This window comes from Dromiciops gliroides, chromosome 4 (assembly GCF_019393635.1).
Source record: "Dromiciops gliroides isolate mDroGli1 chromosome 4, mDroGli1.pri, whole genome shotgun sequence".
NCBI classification, from domain to species: Eukaryota; Metazoa; Chordata; class Mammalia; order Microbiotheria; family Microbiotheriidae; genus Dromiciops; species Dromiciops gliroides.
Window position 1 is genome coordinate 9,812,522 of NC_057864.1, and position 23,833 is coordinate 9,836,354.

Genomic DNA, 23,833 nt, shown 5'->3' on the forward strand with positions numbered 1-23,833 from the left:
TGTGTATACATATATATGTGTGTGCATGTGTATATATATTTGCATATTGTGTTTTGTTGTTCCATCATTTCAGTCATGTCTGACTTTGTGACCCCATTTGGGGTTTTCTTGGCAAAGATACTAGAGTGGTTTACCATGTCTTTCTGCAGCTCATTTTATAGATGAGAAAACTGAGGCAAACAGGATGAAGTGACTTGTCCAGGGTCACACAGCTAGCAAGTATTTAGGGCCAGATTTGAACTCAGGGAAAGGAGTCATTTATACTATAGCCATTCTACATAAGTATGATCTAATCCACATGACCATTGAGTAGTAATGCAGAATTTTTCTGAAGACCTTTGTGGAAAGAGAACCTAGTACCTCCCAAGGCAATCCATTCTCCTTTAAGAGAAGAAAGAAAGAGAGACAGAGACAGAGAAAGATAAAGAGAAACAAAGGGACAGAGACAGAGAAAGCCAGAGATAGACAGAGACAGAGATGACAGAAACAGAGACAGAGAGACAGAAACAGAGAGACAGAGACAGTGAGACAGAGACAGAGAGAGAGAGAGAGAGAGAGAGAAACAGAGACAGAAAGAAACATACATGCATATGTTGGATGGACCCTGAAGTCCTTTCCAACTTGGAGATGTGTTTCTATGAAATAGAAGTGTATTCTGTGAGCACCAGCAGAGTGTTTCTCCTGGTACAGCTAAGTGGACCAGATGGAGTTGGAATCATCTTCTGGCATTATGAGCTCCTTGCTCTAGCCAACTGAACTAACCAGCCTAGACTTTAGGGAAATAAGGAAAGGTCAATTCAACAATTCAAAAGTATTTTGTTAACTAACAACTGTGTGTGAGAGACTGTTCTAGGCAATGGGAACTATAAAGGCAAAACCAAAATATTCTCTATTATCAAGCAGCTTACATTATAAAGGAAGCACCTATTTACACAAGTTAAGTTAAATATATACATATACACATACATACACACATTATATATAATATAAGTTATATTTAATATATAATATGTTTAAAATATAGTATTATAATATAATAAATTCTAGTCAATTTCAGAGGATGGTTAAAGAATTGCCCATCGAAGGGATGAGGAAAGATCTTTTGGAAGAGCTTGCACATTTACTGAACCTTGTAGGAGGCTAAGGATTCCAAGAAGCATATGTAAAAAGATAGATCTTTCCAGGCACACGAGATAGCCAGTGCAAAAGCATGGATGTAAGAAATGGAGTTGTATACAAAGAGAAGAGCAAATAAGCCAGTTTTCTCTGAATACAGAATGTTAGGGCTGATGATGCAAAATCAGTCTGGAGACATAATTTGCATCCAGACTGTATAAAGCTTTATATTCTACCCCATAGTGTCTGCATTTTATCCTAGGAGACAAGGGGAGCCACTGAAACTTCCTGAGTTGAGAAATTCAATGACAAGGTCTGGGCTTTCAAAGTATCAATTTAGCAGCAGCTGTGTGAATGATAGATTGCAGAGGGAAGGTTCTGTAGATGCAAAGAGATGAATTTGCAGGCTATAACTATATGAGTGGAGAGAAAATGGTGGATATAAGGGATGGTATAGACATCATTCCACTAGCCTATGATCAATCATACAAATTCTGGAATATGTTGAAATCCATAATTTCAGAACATTCTTAGTTTGCAACACAATTTAGTAATATAACTCATTTTGATTGAAATACATACAGATAGAACTGTTTTGGGAATATGGATAAATCAAGGTTTTGGGAATTGGGGAACAAAATGGAAGAAATCAGGTGTTTTAATTCCATAGGATCATAGTCAGAAGCCTCAGTTGTCCTCTTTTTGCAGACATGAAAAGTGATATATGGAGAATATCATTGACTTGTTCATGGTTATAATACGTAGTCCCAGCTATTGTAATAGCTTGGATTTGGATTTAGTTTCCATACCTTCAAATTCAGCATTTATCCACTGCACTGTAGGGCTTAGCAAAATGTATTGCATTTAATAAACATTTTTGATATACAGTTCATAACACAATACCCCAATATTTCCAGAGGTGATTCCTGCCATCTGAGTATTCCTTCCAACAAACCAGAATACAAACTCCTCACATAACTTGAGTTCCAATTCAACTGGTGTTCTAGATGTTCTTAATAAATATCCATCTCTCAACTTCTTGCTTTTCCCCCTCATCCATCTCCTTTAATCTCGCTCTTCACCTTCGCCTCTGGGAATCCCTTTAAAGCTCAGCTCAAATGCCATGTCCTAGAAGAGGTCTTTACTGATTCCTTCAATTATTAGTGACCTCAACCCTTTGAAATTACTTTGTTTGATGTATGTGTATATGCATACATGCATGCATATTACATGCATGCTTGTGTATAAATGTATTATTATTTGTGTATATGTCATTTTCTGACAATACAATGTAAGCTCCTTGAGGCTAGACATTCATAATTTGTTTGTTTTTTTTATTCCCAGAGCCTACCATAGTGTCTGCCATAATGTTTGAATCCATCTGAGTTTGCCCACTCTGTGCAAGTTTTGATAAGATTCTTCCATAAATATGCATCTTTCTATCAATATGATAGGAACCACCATCTCATTCTCCTGATGGTGTATGGATACCAGTGAAGTATTTAGGCCATCCACTGGTTATCCCTTCTTCTTGCTAGATGACTGACTCATTTTTCTTCTTTCTTTGCTTTTTCCTGGTTACAAATGGCTCTGGTTACGTCTTTTATAGTGCTCCTTCTTTTTTTAGTGAGGCAATTGGGATCGAGCACTTTGCTCAGCACTGAGGACACGAACTTTTAAAAGTGAAGACAATCCCTATCTTCAAGGAGTTTACATTATAATAAGTTACACTGTAATAGGGAGCAATATTTTGATTTGGAAACTTACAAAAATTGTGAGTGAAATCCGAAGGCAGTAGACTAAACCAGTAACAATGGCATTATTGATTTGATTATTATTCCCAACTTGGTATTCATTAGGTGGGGAGGAAAATGAATCATGGATGAAGCATGACTAGATATAGCAGATAACCTGAAGCTCTTACCAAGAAGGACAGCAGGCTCAATGCTGGGAGTTCCTAAACAGAAAGGGTTAAGTTTTCCAGGATATGGTCTCTGGTGGGGGAAAGAGGGGAAGGAGGAGGGCAAGAAGAAAGATGATGGATCAGTGTAATTTAATTAGTGATTCCCTTGGAGCCCAACCCCACAGTCACACTGACAAAGATACAGTCCCAGGAAGGCTTTACCAAAGAAAGAGACCCCCAGAGCCTCTGAATGAGCTTCAGTGTCAGTGTTGTCTGGACCTAAGCTCACAGTCTGGTGAGAGGGCTGAGCCCTTTGCAGGGGGAAGATTACAGGGATCACTGTTTGGTGCTGAGGTGGAATTTGGGTTTCTCACCCCTGCTGGGAACCAGTACGTAGGCTTGAGTAGCAGTGGACCAGATGAGAGAAGGACAAAGGCTCATAAGGGCTGACAACCACAGCACACAAAGCTGGTTGATTAGCAAGTTGGTCTGGGGTCATCTATGCACCAGGGAACAGACCAGTCAAGTTAAGAACCTGATCCTCCTTAAATCACACCACCTGGGACTTGTGAAGCTTGGGATACAGCAGCCTGGAAACAGTGCCCCAATTTAAGGAGCTAAAAGTCAAGTAAAAGAAAGGCAAGATGAATAGACAGAGAAAGGTAAGGACCATAGAAAGTTTCTTTAGTGTCAAGGAAGATTGAGGTGCACCCTCAGAGAAAGATGTCAAGTCAGAGCTGTTATATCTAAAGCTTCCAAGAAAAAATACAAATTGGTCTCAGGCTATAGAGGCACTCAAAAAGGACTTTGAAGATAAAGTTAGAGAGATAGAGGAAAAAATGGAAAGAGAAATGAGGGTGATGCAGGAAAGACATGAGAGAAAAGTCAACTAGAAAAGCCAAATGGAAAAGTTCTCTGATGAAAATAATTGCCTAAGAAATAGGATTGAACAAATGAAAGCTAGTTAGTTTATGAGAAACCAAGACAAAATAAAGCAAAATGAAATGAATTTTAAAAAAGATGGCATTGTGAAATATCTTCTTGGAAAAACTGCTGGCCTAGAAAATAGATCCAGGAGAGAACATTTGAAAATTATTGATCTACCTGAAAACCATGATCAAGGAAAGGGATTAGACATCATCTTCCAAGAAATAGTCAGGGAAAATTGCCCTGATATTCTAGAAGCAGAAGGTAAAATAAAAATTGAAAGAATCCACCAAATCACTTCGTGAAAGAGGTCCCAAAAGGAAAACTCCCAGAAATATTCTAGCCAAATTCCATAGCACCCAGGTCAAGGAGAAAATATTGCAAGCTGCCAAAAAGAAAGAATTCAAGTACTGTGGAGCCCCAGTCAGGATAGCAGAAGATCTAGCAGCTTCTACCTTAAAGTGTCAGAGAGCAAGGATTATGATATTCCAGAGAAATTGGGATTACAACCAAGAATCACATATCCAGCAAAACTGTGTATCTCTCAGAGGAAAAAATGGGACTTCTGTGAAAAAGAGGACTTTCAGGTATTCCTGATGAAAAAAGCTGAACTGAATGGAAAAATTGACTTTCAAGTACAAGACCCTAAAGAACCATAAAAAATTGAAGTTAGGGGACATACTCGGAGTCATGCAGTGGGTTACTGTCTTGTGTCTGAGGCCGGGTTTTGGCTGGGCTGCCCATGGGTCCAGGGTGGATGCTTTGTCCAATGTGTCACCTAGCTGCCAAATGATGACATCTTTAGGGTAAAATTGAGGGGTGAGAGGAATGCACTGGGGGAGGGGGAAGGGCAGAGGTAGCATGGGGTGAAATCCCACATGAAAGAAACAGGAAAGGGCTTATGGAGTGGGGAAAGAGATGGAGGAGGAGCAGGGCAGTAAATGTACTTTACACTTATCAGAATAGGCTCAAAGACCTTAATCTCATCAGAGTTGGCCCAAGGAGTGATTAACTCACACCCAGTTGGGTTGAGTCATCTATATAATCAGGGGAGTAAATGAGCCTAAAGCTCATCAGAATTGGCTCAAAGACCTTAATCTCATCAGAATTGGCTGAAGGAGGGAATAATATACATACTCAATTGGGGGGAGTAATCTCTCTAACCCTGCAGGAAAATAGGGAGGAAAGGGGATAACGGGAGAGGGGCAAAAGGAGGAAGGGCAGATAGGGGGAGGGGAGAGACAGAAGCAAATCACTTTTGAAGAGGGATAGGGTGAAAGAAGACAGATAATAGAGTAAAAATCATGGGGAAAGGAATAGGATGGAGGGAAACCATTAACAATAGTAATCCTGAAAAAGAGAAAAGGGGAAAAATTGTACAAAAAATATTTATAGCAACTCTTTGTGGTGGCTAAGAATTGGGAATCAAGAGAATGTCCATCAGTTGAGGAATGACTGAAGAAGCTGTGGTATATAATTGTAGTGGAATGGTATTGTTCTATAGGAAATGACAAACAGGATCATCTCAGAAAAACTTGGAAAGACTCATATGAACTGATGTATAGTGAAGTGAGCAGAACTGGGAGGACATTTTATGCATAGTGACAGCAGTATTGTTCAATGAACAATTGTGAATAACAAGTATTTTCAGCAATACAATGATCAAAGACAATCCTAAGGGACTAATAATGAAGGATACTATACACTCCCATAGAAAGAACTGATAAAAAGAGCACTTGTGGATTGTACATATATAACCTATATCAGATTTTTTGTTCTCTTGTGGAGGGGGGAGGAAAGGGAAGGAACTGTAAATCTTATGGAAATGAATGTTGAAAACTACCCTTACATGTAACTGGAAAAAATAAAATAAATGTTTGTTGCATTGAAGAAAAAAAAGAACCTTTCTTGTAATAAGAAAACAATAATTAGTGATTCCCCCTTTTTAATATGTGACACAAAGACATAAGTCTGGGTTCCCATTCAGTTTTTAAGTGTTGCATTCTATCCATTCCCACTATGTGCCAATCAATACATTATCACCTTTGGACAACCCTCAATCTCAACTCATTGGACCTAGCAGCATTTCATATAACTTAATATTTAGGATTTTAGAGGAGAGATCTCTTAGGATCACTGATCCCAATCTAAGAGGCCATGTAATCCAATGGTCTTATTTTACAAATGAGGAAACTGAGACTCTTGGAGGTTAAGTGACTTTCCTGAGACTACACAGGTATTAAGTGACAGAGACACATTTTGAACATAGGTCCTATGATCTCACAGTTAGTGTTCCTTCTATTGGACCTTCTATTGGACTCTCCAATCAGTGCCCCGTAAATTTTGAATGACCACATAAGCATTTATTCAAGACTTACTATGTGCAAAGTACCATAATAAGCACTGAGGATAAAAACAGAAAATCCAAGACATTCCCAGCTCCTGAGGTGGGGAGATGGCACAGGTCAAAGTATTCCCTGGTCCTTTGGGTGCAGCAGCAAAACAGATGATGATGCTTCTTTAGTGGCATGCCCACTGATTATATCATGTCTGTTTCTAATGTCAAACCATTTGGCAATCTAAGGGCTTTGGCCCTCTCAAGGGCTCCTGGATTCTTCAGCAGAATCTAAGAGGAGACGGTGGTGGCAGTTTGGCTTACCTGGCAGGTCTGACTCCTGCCTCTCCCCCAGGATGCCTTGCTACATCAGCTAAGTGGGTAATCCTATTCATACTATGAAACAACAGAACAGTTTAAATAATGCTACACCAGCCAACTCCATACAAGTGAGAAAACTGAGGCCCAAGGAGAATAAGTAGATTACTGGAGGTCACACAGTGGCAGTAGTAATAGAAGCCATGTCTCCTGACTCCCAGACCATTGTGATTTCCATTACTTTATGCCAAGACTTGTTTTTTGTGTTCTGAACTTCTCTCCAGCATGAGAGGCCAGAGGCTTTGGACCTCCATTACTGTCCTGTGGCTGCTTTCAAGGAATAGCATTCAGTGCAGCTGCTGAAGTATGGTAAATGAAAAAGTGAGAGATGCCCACATCCCTCCAAATGTACTCTGAGCTCCATCGCCAGTTCTCATTTTAGCAAGCATCTCCTGGGCCCAAATTACTTTGAGAGGATAACAGCCAGTCAAGCACCAGGCTATTCATCATATTTTGACTTGGGGAGATGATGCCTCACGGTCCAGAATCCCCCGGCAAATGGGAGAAGTGCCCGCCACAAGCACTATGCACTTGCCATAGGTGACCTCTATTTCCTGTACATCTACATTGGCCCTTCTAAACACACAACCCAGCAGAGCTCAGAGAGTGGAGAGAATGCTATCTCAGCCAACCAAACAACAGTAGCTAACTGTATAGGAGGCTCTGGAAGCTTGCAGTATATGAATCATACCTAGTGAGTCTGGCCTGGAGCTCTCAGGCCCTAGGAAAGAGTTGCAATTCATGGGTTGAAGTTACTGCAGCAGATTCCAGCTCAGGCTAAGAAATATTTCCATAAACAATTGAAGCTAATTGAAACCAAAACAGTTGCCAGGTAAGGTGGTGAGCTCCCTGTCACTAGAGATGTTCTGACAGAAGCTTAATGACCATTGATCAGGGATGTCATATGTGGGATCCTCATTCTGGAAAGGGGATTAATTACTTCTAAGTTTTCATCTAATTCTACAATTCCATAACAATCAGGAAGAGAGGAGATGCATCAGAGAGAAAGTCATCTAAAGCTTCAATGCATGATGAGTTCAAGCCTACTGAGGACTTAATCAAGGAACATGAAGAATGCTTCCATAAGTGTTGGCAGAGCTTCTCTATTCTCCCCACTGTTAATGATTCATAATGATGGTAATACAGATTCCATTTATATAATGAATTAACAATTGCAAAACACTTATAGGATCTTATATCCAAAGGTACAAGGCGCCTTAGGCCACTGAGCCTAACCCCCTAATTTATAGGGAAGTACCTAAGGCACAGAGTATGATAGACTTGCCTAGGGTCACATTGCTAATTCATCAAGCATCAGAGCTTTACAAGTACTACTTCTGTTAAGGCTTCACAAGAACTCTGTGAGGTATATTATAATGATGATGTCCATTTTATAGAGGAGTATGCTGAGAGTCAGAGAGGCTAAGGAATTTGCCGTGGGTCACATAGCTAGTAGGGTTCTGAGACAGGATTCAACCCATGTCTTCCTCATCCCAAGTCTAGCATTTACCCACTCTACCAAGATGTCTCTCCCTGTTATGTGGCACAGGTTCAGATTAGTCAGAAGAATTCTGATTGTGCTGCCCATCTTATATTTCTTTCACACCCTTGCCAGTTGAGAGGGCCCCAAGTACAAGCCATCACCTGCCACAGAGGAGAAAAGATTCTTCCTCCACCATTTGACTTCTTCAGGTACTTGGAGAAATCTCAGTTACTTTGGCCTCCCTACTGCACTCCCCACTAGGCCTTTCCCCTAGGCTACTCCGTCCACCTCAGGCTAATCCCTTAAATGAAGATTTCAAACTGGAAGGCCTAAAGGGAGAACTGTAGGCTTCCTTGACAAAGGTTAGGGATCATCTCCACTAATGGCTAAACTTCCTGCAGCAGCAGCAGAACTGCCTGTTCTTCTCCATGGCATCATCTTCCAAGCCAACTCAAATGACAAATGTCTATTATCTCCCATATTCACTGGTCCATTCTGAGTGCTGGTATGGAAATATTAAAACTAAAAGGAACAAAGAAACAAACTCAGTGATATTATGTCTGCCCTCAAGGCTCCTACTTCATTTCTTTGTCTTTTGTTCCACTAATTACTTGTTTACTCCATGAAGAGAAGCATCCCTTAAGATTTACCAAGCTGATGCAGTTAGGGACAATCTTTACTTAGTAAGTTTGGGTGCTGCAAGCAGCCAGGAGTCAGAGGAGATCAGGATTAGCTGATGGAGGCAAACTGTACCTGCCTCTAGAATCCTCCTTTTTCCTTTACCTAGAGAACTCAAAGAGTGGACTTCTTTCTCATTCAAGTGCATTAACTTCATCCTTTCGTTTTGTCCCATACCATGACCAAGGGGAGACACCCATAGTATTACCCATTCTAAGCTGGATAAACCAAGGCACAGAGTAGTTAAGAGACTTAACCAAGTTCAATGAAATAGCTCTAAGAGGTACAAAGGTTTTTGCTCTGGATTTTGTACTTCAGTGCCTTGTCTTACCTATGCTGCCCATCCACAGCAGAGGGGGAGATAATAATCTGGTCCTATCCCATATACATTCTAAAATGAAGGAAGATATAAGTACTAACCAAGAGTAAAAATGATAACAATAATAATAATTCTCATTTATATAGTGATTTAAAGTTTAGAAGCACTTTATACATATTAACTCATTTCATCGTCACAACAACCATGGGAAATAAGTGTCATAGTTACCCCCATTTTATAGATGAGAAAACTGAGGCAAAGAGATGTTAAGGGCTAAAATTCTAGCTAAACTGTCTAAAATATCTAATGAGTGGTCTCCAATAAATTATCAGCTTTAGCAAGAGTTAGACTTTTAAGCATTTATTAAAGAGAATAACAATTTGGTAAAGAGAGAAGAAAAGGCCTAGATTCCTATCTATTAAAGGGAGAGTGTATTTCTAGCTCCCTTCTCCACCGGAGTCCTCAGGAAAGAGGCCCCAGTCAGAGCGCCAGGTTCCTCCTTCTTTCTCCCATTAGCAAACATCACTTCCTGACACCAAAGAAAAGACACATGTTCTTGCCCTCAAAGACCTTCACCTCATGGGCGGAGCTATTCTACAGTAAGTCTCCAGAAGGTGGCGTCATTCCAATCATTACAATTATGTTAAGTGGTATGCTCAGGATCACCAAGTTCATCAACTCATGGGGGAGATAAGACTTAAAGAATCATAGTATCATAGAGTTAGAGCTGGAAAGCCATAGAGTCTAACCCCCTAATTTTACAAATGAGGAAAATGAGGCATAGACAAAGGAAGTGACTTTTCCAGGATTGTACAGCTAATAAGTGTCTAAAGCAACACCTGAATGTAATTCTTACTGACTTTACATCCAACACTCTATCTATCCACTGTGCTATGAAGCCACCTAACCAAATGGGTATTAATTTTAGAGACCAGGAATCTAGTACAATGTTTTGCAGTACCTCTCTACTCAGCATGCCTACCACATACTTGTCCTTCAGGAAAAAATGTATATATATATATATATATTTCCCTCCCACAGTTCATATCAAATATAGAGGAAAGGCAATATAGAGTAGATGAGAAAGGGTTGGATTTGGAATCACAAAGACCAGGTTCAAATTCTGCCTTATAATTGTACTAGCTATATGACTCTGGGCCAATCACTTTACCTTAGTTTCCTCACATGAGGAATGAGAGGATTGTACTGGATAACCTTTCATATTCCTTCCAGTTCTAAATCTAAGACCTTATCTCATGTCTTCCATCAGATTTCACCTTGCTCATCTTGGTTCCTTTCCAACTTGACTTGCCATAACATTTATTGCTTGTGCCAGAGATCATTCTCATCTTCTCTGGGCTTCTATTTTCCTTAATTATAAAATGAGAGAGTTAAGACTGCTTGTTCCCTGAGGTCACTTGAAGTTCCAAAATATAATGAGTATATTGAAAGGTATAGTTTTGAGAAATATGGAGATGACAGTACCATTGGATACAACCTTGCTGGGTGTTGACTATATTTGAGGAAAGAAAGGCCAGATATAAGAGATATTATAAAGAGTCAAAAATACTTGGCAACTTATTGGCCATGAGTATTTTTAACTATATTCATTGATTATTGTATTCTTGGTTCCTTGAGTATTGTTCCCTGTTATGGAAGCCACAATTTAAGAACACTGAAAAGCCAATATGGGAATTAAATGTCTAAAATGGTGAAGAGTCTTGAGTCAGTAAAATGAGGATTCGTGCAAGAAACTGAAGATTGTTAGCATGGAGAAGAGAAGACTCCGGGGGCCTGATGATGTTTTTCAAGAACTTGAAGTGTTTCCACTCGACTTAGGTTTATCTCATCAAGAAATTCTCCTCCTTGCTGGAAAGAAAAGAAAACAATTAGTGAACCATATATGGCAGAATAGAATGAAGTGCTTCTATGGTGAATAGAATTATAGATTCAGAGAATCAATGAATCTCAGAGCTGACAAGGACCTCTAAGACCTACTACTCAAATCTAATGCTTCTTCAGTAATCTCCTCAACAACATGACTGACAAGGAGTTACCCAGCCTTTATTTGAAGACCTCCAATGAGGGAGAAATCATTATCTCCCAAGGTAGCTCATTCTACTTTTGCTCAGCTCTAAAAATTGTTAGGAAGTTGTTTGTTTGTTTTTTTTCCTTACACTGAGTTGAAATCATTCTCTTTAGAGATATAACATTGCAATTCTTTCCTTTGGGGCCAAGAAGAACAAGACTGATCTCTCTTATGTGAATATCACCCCCCTTTAACTCTTTTGTTCTTCATGCACAAAGACTGAATCAAAACATGTTGAAAACTCTGGGGTCTCCCTCTCCTCCTCAGGATTAAATGTAGAATCCACAATTTGGCACTTAAAGCCTTTTGTAACCTGGCCCCAATCATTACTCCTCATAATACTCTGTTTTTGTTAAATTTTTTCTTATCACTGTTCCTCATCTATCACATTCTCTCCCTTTCATGCCTTTGCACTGGCTAACCCCCATGCCTGTGATGCACTCTTTACACCCCCTAAAATCCCTAAATTCCTTTGAAGCTCAACTCAAATGTGAGCTTTTATGTAAGGCCTTTTTTGCTTTTATCAAACAAATATTAAATTCTATTTACTTTACATGTGTATATGAGAAAGTACTGTGTAGCAGAGAGACCAAACACTCAGTAGAGAAGATGTAGGTTCCAGTGCTACCTCTGACACATACAGGCTCTGTGACCATGAGCAAATCATTTAACCTCTTGGTTATCCAGATAACTCTCTGAGAGTCTAAGTTTTAGACTGAGTAATGATGTATTGGTAGAGATTTTTTTATCCTGAAAATCATACGAATGAAATTAGATGTCTGGGGACAAAATACAAATTTTGTATACCCATATGTGGACCAGTTGTCTTCCTAGTGAATGTAAGCTCTGTGAGGGCAGGGACTGTTTAATTTTGTCATTGCAAACCATAGTGCCTAGCTCAGAACTTGGCATGTACTAAGTCCTTAATCAATGCTTATTTATTAATTAGTTGATATTGTATAGGGATATCTTGGTTAGGTGTTTGTGTGGACCACATGAAGACCTATCTAGCTCTGCTGATACAAAATTCTAATCACAGAAACCTTTGGTACTCTGTCTTCAAGCTCCCTATTGGTAAAGGGGGAAGTAGGAACTACTCAGCTTTATATCTAAAGCCCCAAATAGTCAGTTCTAGTTTACCTTTCTAGACTTATTTGCTATTAAGACCCTACACACTCTTTCTTCATGCCAAAAAAAAAGTCCAAATTGCTGTTCCTGGTACTCGATATTAATCTCTCTCTTACATGTCCTTACAGAAGGAAGCAATCAATAAGTGCTTGTTGAGTTAGATTAGATTGAACGAATACTACTTATTGGGTTAAATAACAACTACTCATATCTTGAAGGCATCTCATAGCTCAACTCTGGGGATTGGCCTTTTGTCACTTTAGCAAATAACTGTTAAAAAAAATCTTCTCTTTTAAATCTTTCCCACCAGAAAGGCTTGCTATAGTTAAAACATTTACGAAACAATAGTGAATTCGGGAGGCCTTGGAAAGAATTAAGTGATTATAGAATTGTATGTCATAGATCTTGAGAGGAGAAGAAACTAAGACATTATGTAGTCCTAGTGGACATTACAAATAAGGAAACTGAGGCTAATGATTTTTAATCCTGCCTCTGCCACTACCTGTCAGTCCTTGGGCTACTCAACAATTCAGTTCACCAAATATTCATTTAATAGCATATGAGTCAAATATTAAATATCATCCTACATTGTCAAAGAAATAATTCAAGATGTCATCAGAAAAATGCAGGAATCTATTTCACTCCTACTAAATAAACTGTATCTCCCTATTCTTTCCAGGATCAAATACAAAAAAGCTGTGCTTGGCATTCAAAGCTCTTCATAACCTAGCCTTCCCCTACCTTTCCTGTTTTCTTTTGGCTTACTCCCTGTCTCTTACTCTTTGATAGAAAGAAACTGACTAGTTCCATGAGCAAAACTCTATCTCTTCTTGGCTATGAACATTTTCTATGGCTGATTCCCATGCCTATAATGCTCTTTCTCCTCAACTATGCTTACTGCCTTTCCTGATTTCCTTTAACTCCCAGCTAAAAACCTATCTTTTACAGGAAGCTTTTCCCGGAATTTCTTGATTCTAGTGTCTTTCCTCTGTTAATCGTTTTCTATATAATCTACATAGAGCTTACTTTGTATATATATTTGTTGGTGTTGTCTCCATTAAATCATAAGGTGCTTAGGGGTAGGGACTGTACTTTGCCTCTTTTTGTATCCTTCTCATTAGCACAGTGCCTGACACATAACAGATACTTGAAAATTAAGGGTAACAGATTAGGGCAGAGAGATGACTGGGATTTATTGTGAGATTGTGAGATTACTGCTGGACAGCTTGAGTGTTTCACTGGTATCTGCATTGTATCAAGAAACTAGAGGAAAGTTCCTAGCATGTTGGATGCCCCCCCTCCTGCCCCACCCCATAGGGAGAAATGACCTTAGCACATGGACAAGAATTATGCAGGAAGCACAGGCACACAACAGGCTTTGTTGGAAGAAACATATTCTTGAGATCACAAATGCATTGGAGAATTAGCAAATGAATAGATCACTGTCCTTCATGTTGAAGAAGCTATAGTCAGAAATATGATTTGGCTATTGTACATGTAGAGTTTCAAAATCTAATTAGGTAAGTCAAATGGCTTGATGCCACAGGATTTAGAGATGGGGGTGGGGGGACCTTAAAGATCCCTGGGCCACAATATCCTTATGCACAAAAAGAAGAGCTTGGAGGTGAGTATCCGTAATTTTCCTCTCAGCTTCAATACCCTGCAATCCTATGATTTTAGCTGGAGGTAATGGGAGTGTCTCTAGCTCCATGTGAATAGACTAGTCTACCATGACTATATCTTCATTTAGAAAATCGGTAGCTTTGGGAAAGCTGGGCTTAAGGGCTACGAGCTAGCCAGTCTCTGGGAATCTGAGTCCTCCCTGGGATGCTAATGGGTCTTACACCAGGGGACAATAATTCATCTCCCTTTTGAAAAAACACACTTTGTTTAGCTTAGTTATAAATGATCCTTGAGTATGCTCATAGATACCAATCTTTCAGGATCCTATGGTATGTCTGCATCTTTCACCACAGGCTCCTGGGACATGGTCTAGGGAGCACGTGCCTGGAAATTCTTTGGTTAAGGAGGCTTTAAGATTTCTGTCTGGATATCTGCCATTACCCATCACAAATGCATAAAATCTTCCTTGGGGCTTCTTTTTAAAGCTAACTCCTACACAGAGTTCTTATTAAGCATCTTCCTTTGTCTCAGAGGAGCTGGTGTATAATAATAACTTGTATTCATAAAGCTTCATTTCCAAGTTCAAGGAGCATCACATAGTTCACAGAGACTGTCTTCTCTGATCACCATCGTCTACCTACTGAAAAGAAAGATAAGGATGGCTCTTTTATCTCATACTTCTCTTTCCTGGCTCTCCCCTCTCCACATCCTAGGCTCATTTGGTATCAACAACTTTGCTCCACCTTCCCTCTGCACCCAGGAATGTCATTGCGTCTGCTCAGTATTGGGAGGCAGAGCACTGAAATTGAAAGCCCTCAATCCCAATCGGGCTTCACCACTTCTGATTCCTGTGACCTTGACAAAGGTTAGTTTGATTTGCAACTAGATAGCTTAGCTTTCTTAAGAGAGATGGAGTAGTTCAACAGAGTTAGATTTGAAAATGTAATTGCTAGACTTGCTAGTACTTCAAAAGTTTGCATTCTTAAGGACATAATACTTATTAGACAGAATATACTAGAAGGGCAATAGTGAATCTCGACTCTCTCCTCTTAAACCAGCATCACTGTAATTATATCAATGTGGTTCTAGGTAATGTTGCTGTTTGCCATTGTTTATATGAAAGGTGTCAGTCTTATATTTTCAAAGCAGCACAGATTTGGAGTTGGGAAGGATCTTGAAGATCAACTAGGCCAAAACCCTCATTTTTTGCATGAAGAAACAGAGTGAGAGATGTTCAGAGCCATCATAAGATCATGGATTTTTGGGGAGAAGGTACGTCAGAGGCCATGAAGTCCAACCCTCTCCTTTTTCAGATGAGGGCATTGCAGCTTAGAGTGCTTAAGGGATTTTTCCAAGGTAGATGCTAGATGTCAGCCAGAATTGGAACCCAAGTCTTTTGATTCCAAAAATAGTGACTCCTCTTTCCACTTTACCTTCATATGATGTAAATTATGACATTTCTAAAAGCGTATTCCTATTTTGGCCAGATAAAGCTATTATTTTTTAAAATAGATAAAAATTACCTCTCTGAGGATTGCCTGCCTCAGCAGTACAATGAAATAAGTATAACCACCTTATCTACTTGACTTGCAAGGAATAAATGTGAGCTCTGACTACCCAAATCCTCTGAAAATCTTAAGGTTGAGGTCAATTCTCCTCTCCTCTATGATCCTTCTCGGACGAATATGCCCTCAGAAATATCTCATTTTTCAGAATCCTTATGTAAACAATTCAACTGAACAAGCATTTGTTAACTGATTGCTGTACGCCAGAAACTTGGGGTGCAAAAATATAGAGGAAATAGTCCTTAGCATCAAAAAACTTACATTCCATTAGGATTCCATTTTACAGGAATGATTTTATGTCATAAACATATTTCAACTGAATCCCATTCTTATATATCATCCTGTGTCCTTTTTGTAAATCTTATTTCCAGAAAAATGAGACTATAAACTTTTTGAAGATAGGCACTATTTCTTTTATTTATTTGTTTATTTTTGTGGGGCAATGGGGGTTAAGTGACTTGTCCAGGGTCACAAAGCTAGTAAGTGTCAAGTGTCTGAGGTCGGATTTGAACTCAAGTCCTCTGAATCCAGGGTCAGTGCTTTATCTACTGTGCCACCAAGCTGCCCATCTTGTATTTATTTTTAAAACATTTGGAACAGTGTGGTGACATATAAGGAATCATATATAAATCTATAATAGATGGATGATAGGCAGACAGATGGATGAATGGATAGAGAGAGAGATACATAGATACATAGGTACATAGATACATAGATATGTATTTAGATGATAGATAGACAGATAGATAGATAGATAGATAGATAGATAGATAGATAGATAGATAGATAGATAGATAGATAGATGTTTCATTGCATTACCCACAATGAGTAAAAGCAAGCCCATTTCATTTTCTCTTAATCATATCGGTGGTTAAAAGATTAAAAAAACCCACAATATCATCCTCTGGCATTCGTTATGTCCTTACATACCTGTATGTCCTTGGATAGGTCATGTTACCTTTCTAGGCCTCATTATCCTCATCTGTATGATGGCAGGGAGTGAATTTTTTTTTTGGTCTATCAGGGCCTTTCCAGTTCAAAACTACTGTATCTGAAGGACATTACATTATCATTTGGTTATCTTAAAGTTAGTTTTCCAGGACCTTTCATGAGGCTCTCTGTCACATAATGTCCATGTCTTTTAGAAATAGAAATCAGACTGAAGAGTGTCACCATTTTATAATACATTCTGCCTAAGAGATGGCCAGTTTCCAACTGCCATTTCGCGCTTAAATAATTGGATACCATAAAAAATAAACCTTTGGTAAAGCTTAAATGGAGTGTCCCTGCATGGAAACTACTGTATTTTTATCCTATAAAAACTATCTTTCACGACTCAACCACAGGAGTTATCAAATGCAGTTTTACCAGGTTAGCAAAACAATTCAGTGGTGTATGTATCGTGACAGTTACCATGGAAACCTGCCAGGGACTAGAAGGGTGGGTGTACAGAGGGAGGAAGTAGTGGGAGAGGAGAACTTCTGAGGGAGAAGAGACTTTCTTAGACTCATTTAAGGATTTAAACCAGTCAGACCTGGTGAAGAATTAAGAATATGCATGCATGCACACATGTGTGTACATATACACACACATGCACACAGGATGGGGTGGTTTTAAAACATTATTCCCAAGGTCTCTACCTTCTTAAACATCTCAGCAGAATTTTTTTTTTTTTTTTTTACTGAAGTAACTAGAAACAGAGAAACTGGAGATAATGAAGTTATAGTATCGTATTTAAGCAAGGACTTGTCAAGAGATTTGAAGGATGTAAAAGTGCTTTGTAAACATTAAAGCAACATATAAATGGCAGTGATGCTTTGCCATTGAGGACTAGCACATTGTCTGGTATATAATTGCTGCCTGATGAATGTTTTAATTGAATTGAATTGAGCCTGGAGGTTGTTCATACAAGTGAACCTAGGGTACTGCTAGGCTCCTCCTTTGTTACACAAGCACTGACTCTACAGGTCAAAATCAGTGAATCTCCAATATTGTTATTTGCCACAGAGTAGTTAATAATCTATAAGTATCTAGGCTAGTACCTGTCCTTGATCCTCTCACTAAAGCTGAGTCATTTGTTTAGTGTATTTTAGAGAGAGATCCTGTTTGGGTACAAATCATGCATTAGGTAGACTTAGTACTTAACCCCATGCTTGGTGCATAGGAGAAGCTTAATAAAAATTCACTGATTGTAGACTCTGAAGTACCATTCAACTCTATAATTCTATGATTATGATCTCTCCTTATTTTCTGTCTACTGAAAATTCTCCATGAATATGTTTCACCAGCTACCATTTTTATTCTTTGCAATTACTGGTCATGAGTATCATATATAGTTAGGTAACAAAAAGACAACTTTAAACATAGATGAAGATTCCAAATTGCATCATTTTGAAATGTAGCCATAGAACAAGAGAATGTTCTCTCATTCATTTGACTTACTGCACTTAGCATAGGGAGGTAGTATGACAATTGGAAATAATACTGGTTCTAGGGTCAGGTGACTTGTGTTGAAGTTATTTCACTTTCCTGGATCTCACCTTTATTAACTAAAAATAAAGAGGTTCCACTACATTAACTTGTAGAGTTCAGTCAATGCCTTAGTTCATTCAAGGCCGCTAGGTGTTAATGGATAGAACACTGGATCTCCTGGAATCAGAAAGACATGAATTCATACCTGCTTGAGACTATTACTAACTGTAATCCCGGGAAAGTTAATTAGCTTCTATATCACTTTCTTCACCCATAAAATAGGGATAATAATCATAGCACCTAAACTGCAGAGTTGTTGTGAGGATAAATAATTGTAAAGTGTCTTGAAAATTTTAAAGTGCTATATAAATACCAGCTCTCCATCATCATCATCACAGTTATCATTGTCATCTAGCATACCTTCCAAATCTATGACATGATGACTTACTCTTTCTATTTTGCCCATCCATTTTAAAGGACAGATTGTGGACTTGTGATTTCCATAATATTGAGAATTACGTCTATGAGGAATCTTCCTGTAGCAAACACATCAGCACCTTCTCTGCAACTTAGAGTCCTAGGGTGCTGCCTAGATCAATGAGAGATCATGTGATATACACAAGGTCAGTCATATAGCTAGTTAGCATCTAAGACAGGATTTGAATCCTGATCTTCCTGTCTCCAAGTCCAGCTCTAAGTTCCAAATATCATCTTTTAAAACACCCCAGCAGGGGGCAGATAGGTGGCACAGTGGTTAAAACACCAGCCCTGGATTCAGGAGGACCTGAGTTCAAATCAGGCCTCAGATACTTGACACTTGCTAGCTGTGTGACCCTGGGCAAGTCACTTAACCTTCATTGCCTGACAAAAAAAACAAAATAAAACAAAAACCCAAAACAAAACAAACAAACAAAAAATGCCACTGGAAAGTCGGTGCTATCAATATCCCCATTTTACAGGTGAGGAACCTGAGAGAGAAATTAAATAACTGGTCTGGGGTCACACAGTTTGTAAGTGTCTATATCCAGATTTGAATTCAGGTCTTCCTGACCCCTGATCCAGTGCTCTATTTATCACATACCTAGTAGACTCCAAGCCCAAGGTCCTATGTACTCCACCACACCAGACCAGACTAGATGTTCCAGTCTCTATTCCTATACAAGCATTCATTCAACAACATACCTAACACATGATCATCCAAATACTTTGCTTTTTTCCTATCCCTGGTATAAACATTGTTATAAGGTACAGTTACTGGCCCATAGTATGTGCTTAATAAATTATTGTTGATTTTGATAATGATAATTTTTCAATAAGGGAAAATTCCCTGCCTCTGGAGAGTTTACTTCTAAAGAGTTCTAGTTCTTAAAAGGAGCTTTTCTTCCTACATCAAGCCTAGTTTTCCCTCCTTGCAAAGAAAAATCTGAATCCCCCTTTAAACTTGTAGTTCATCAATTACTTAAGGAGAACCATAATCTCCTTTACTCCATAAGCCTTTTTTACTCCAAACTAAGCATCCTCAGTTTCTTCAACCCTTTTTTATCCTTGAACACAGACTAGATGACCAACCTAGTCACCTTCCTCTGGATGGTCTCCAGCTCAACAATGTTCTTTCTAAAATCCAGCAACCAAAACTGAGCACAAGATTTTAGATACAGTTGAACTAGTGAAGAAAATCACAGATAACTCAGAGTTGTCATCTTTAGAACTGGAAGAGACATTGAAGATCATCTAATTCATCAATCTCTTCTTTGTAAAAAGAAGGAAAATTGAAAAAAAATTGTCTTGACCAAGTTCACACAGATAAATTAATAGTTGAGCTTGGATTTGAACCTGAATCCTCCTGTTCTATTGTTGGGTAGACAAGAAAGCATAGGAATAGCAGTACAAGCATGAGTGGCAACTTTAAAAAATGCAACAAGAACTAATTCTGTGATGGTCAAGGTCTGCAAACTAAGAGGGTGGTAATTAGTTTGAAAATCTCTGAAAAAAGTATGAATGTCATGAAATAAGATTATATTAAAAATCATACAAAAGGGATGGGTTCAGAGAAACCTAGAAAGACCTGTATGAACTGATGTACAGGGTAGTGAGCAGAACCAGTAAAACAATTGATACAATGACAACAATGTAAAGAGAAGCAACTCTGAAAGACTTAAAAAATGTACTCATGTCACAAAAAACAAAATCTAATCAATCATGATTCCAGAGAACTGAAGACAAAGCAGGCTGTATACCACATGACAAAGAGGTGATGGACTTAAGATATAGAGTGAGTCAATTTTTAGACATGAAAAATTTGGGAATTTGTTTCAATTTATTATGCATATTTGTGGCAAAAGTTTTGTTTTTCTTCATTTTTCATTGGGGTGGGAGTAGGAAGAGATAAATGCCTACCGATTGAAAGAAGTGAACTTTAAAAAAAAAATTCAGTGGGAAATGGAGCATTGTATTTTAGCAGTCCAACAGTGAATGTACATAAAGAGGAGTAATAAGTAAAGGTAGATTGGAGCCAGTTTATGGAAGGCATTTAAGGCTGAACTGAAGAGTTGATAGTTTATCCTAGAGCCTGTAGGGAACCCATGTTAACTGTAATAACTCGTATGAACAATAATATTGTGCAGTGACATTCAGTACTCGTTTTGCATTTTGCTGTATAATTACAGAATGAGAGTCATTCTAGAAAATTGCTTTGTTTGTTTGCCTAGATCTATGACTCTATCTCACTACCAGTAAGGAAAGTCCCACAATAAATGCAGCCAAATGCAGCACCTATTCTTCAAAGATGGAGAGGAAAGGCACAAGATCATGTGGCCAGTATGTGGCACAGGTGTGCCTGCTATTCTTGTCTCGAAGACTAATATGATGTGCTGCCTCTCATGGTAGATCATATCACTTCCAAACTAACAACATGTAAATACTGGCTTCTCAAGGAATTCATTGATGACGATGATAAGTGATGGTGATGATAGCTGGCATTTATAGAAACCTTTAAGTTTTACAAAGTGCTTTACAATTAGTATTCATTGTATTATATGTGTGTATACACACACACATAAATACGTGTATCTATACACACATAAATACGTGTATCTATACATACACACACTAAAGGTTATATTTATTTACATATTTGTGCTCATCAGGAGGTTGATCCTTCCAAGCTCGTGTTGGTCTGATCACCCCCAGTTGAACGCACTGTACCTTCACTCCAACATAGTGAGGTCATTTGGAGAACAAAAGCCAACAATCAACCAATTGTGTCCTATCATGTCATATCAATGGCATTCTTCTCACCTACAAGTTAAGTTGCCCTGATTTAATCTCAAAAGAAATTAGTTTAGCGTGGCATGATTTATTTTTTGATGATGTAAGTTATCTTGATTAAGATCACCAATTTTCTTTTTAAATTCCTACAAGACCTCTCTTTAACCACCTCACGTCCGGGGAGGAGATGTGGGCTACGGATGGGTCTCCTGGAATACTGTTAATTCAACATAGAAATTTATGTTTCACCTTTCAATGTTCCAACTTTTATCTGTCCAAGTGAATCTAGTTTGGAAAGCACATAAATAGGCCTAGAGTCCATTCGCCAAGCATTGGGTTCTCTTTCATACTAAAAATAGCAAAATTGCTGGTGTTTCTTAGGGGGAAAAGTAAATTTAGATAGTGAAGTTTAGACTAACTCCCTAACTAGAGTTTACTGCCAAGGCACTAATGCCATCTGACTATAAAGATTAGCAGTAATATATAATAAATTAATAGGAATTTCCAGAGGGAGGGCACAGGTCTAATATGGATAGTCTATTAACCATTGAATGGGGTTGCAGAAAGCACAGTGGGTGAATAGTATTGTTATCACAACAACGACAATGTTCATATAGTTTGTTAAGGTTTATAAAGAGCTTTCCATCTCTTCTTTCATTTTATCCTGACAAAAAGCATGTGAAACAAATAATACTACCACCCCCAACTTTTCTGTTCAGTAAACAGGCTGGGAGAAGTTCACTGACTTGCTTTGCCCAGGGTCCCTCATCTCGTATGTGAACTCAGGTCTTCCTATCTCCAAGTACATAACTCACTCCACCCACATATCACCAAAGTGACTGGGATAGAGTGAGATAAAGATATGGAAGGTAGTGGGAAGACATGATGGTATAGGGAGCAGGGTTTGGGAGCTTTGAGCTAAGCCTCAGCATTCTAAGTGGAACCCTAAGTTAATAGATTGTCAGCCTAACCTAGTGACAGGGGGAGGAATAGACAGTATGCAAATGACTTCATTGGTAAGAGGAAACTTCCCTTTACTAGTTCATGTTGGAAAATTCCCTGCCATGTCAAACTCTTGTCCTGATGGCTGCAAACAGCCCCAAAACTCCAGAGAGAGCCCTGAACCAGATTAAAATGTAATTGAGAGATGTTTAACAAAATAAAAAAAATATATATGATAGATAATGTTAATATATAGTCTTATGAGTAAATATGCAACCACAAGGATACATTTGGGGCAGGGTGGACAGGGCAATGAGGGTTAAGTGACTTGCCCAGGGTCACACAGGTAGTAAGTGTCAAGTGTCTGAGGCCAGATTTGAACTCAGGTCCTCCTGAATACAGGGCTGGTGCTTTATCCACTGAGCCACCTAGCTGCCCCCACATGGATGCATTTCTAATTGAGTTTGACACCACTGTCCTAAAGCCCTGAGAGGTTGAGTCATATAGCTGATACATCTCAGAGGTAGGAACCCAACCCAAGTCTGTCTATCCATCAAGTCACGCTCTCACCTAATGGTAATGCCTTTTTAATATAATGCTGGTGTCAATTTCATTAACTCTCACTGAGTAAGAGGTGGCAAAGTCAAGTCAACAAGAATGTATTATGCCAAGCTGTGGCTAACTGAGGGTGAGGTATGTGTTTTGTGGCAAGGCATAATGAGAGCCGCTGGATCTGCCTCCTGGTGAAGCCTGGGGTTAGCATAGTCCTGAGGTCTGGCTCATTTGAGAGGGGTGAGGCATGTTTGAGGTGCCCACCCTCCAATCCTCAACCAGATTAGTTCTGCAGATGATTTCTGGGATTGTGGAACAGAGAGACACCCAGAAGAGTCTTTGATCTTAGACTGGTATGAAAATAAAAGGCAAGCCTCTGTTCCTACCTAATGGTCAAAAGAGGGGTGTGTGGTATCATGAAACCTGATTGGCCATAGATTGTTAGAATCAGACTATGTTACTTCCTGATGATCTAGGTTATATTATTCCCGCCACCCCCCCCCCAACTAGTTGTATGACCTTATATAAGTCACTGGAACTCTCTGGGCCTCTGTTTACTTATCTGTGAAGTAGCTGGACTAAGATGATCTTTAATGTCCTTTTTAGCCCTCAAAGTTTAAGTCTATTTGCAAACCTAGTTTTCTTCTCCATCCCCTTAGTAATTCCCCTGCTATGCTCAGACTCATGAATTTGCAGAGTTTGAGATCTGAGAGATACCTTAGGCATAATCTAGTCCAATAAGTATTATAGTATAAATATGGTGCCATTTTTAATCAACCTATCAATTGTCCCTCCCTAATTAGCATCAGCAGCTTTCTCTGATTAGAACTGCTCTCAATTAAGTCAATAAATCACGGGGATGCACTATGTTTTGAACAAGACCTGATAATCTCCTAGTAAATTAATCGACCAGGAAATGAAAGGCATTTCAAATAGGTGCAACAAGACTGTTTGGATTGAGGGAGGAATTTGATCACCTGCTATGAGGCTTGTGAAAGAACATCACACTGATTTTTATTGGGGATTTAAGCAAATAGTGATCCAGGAAATAATATT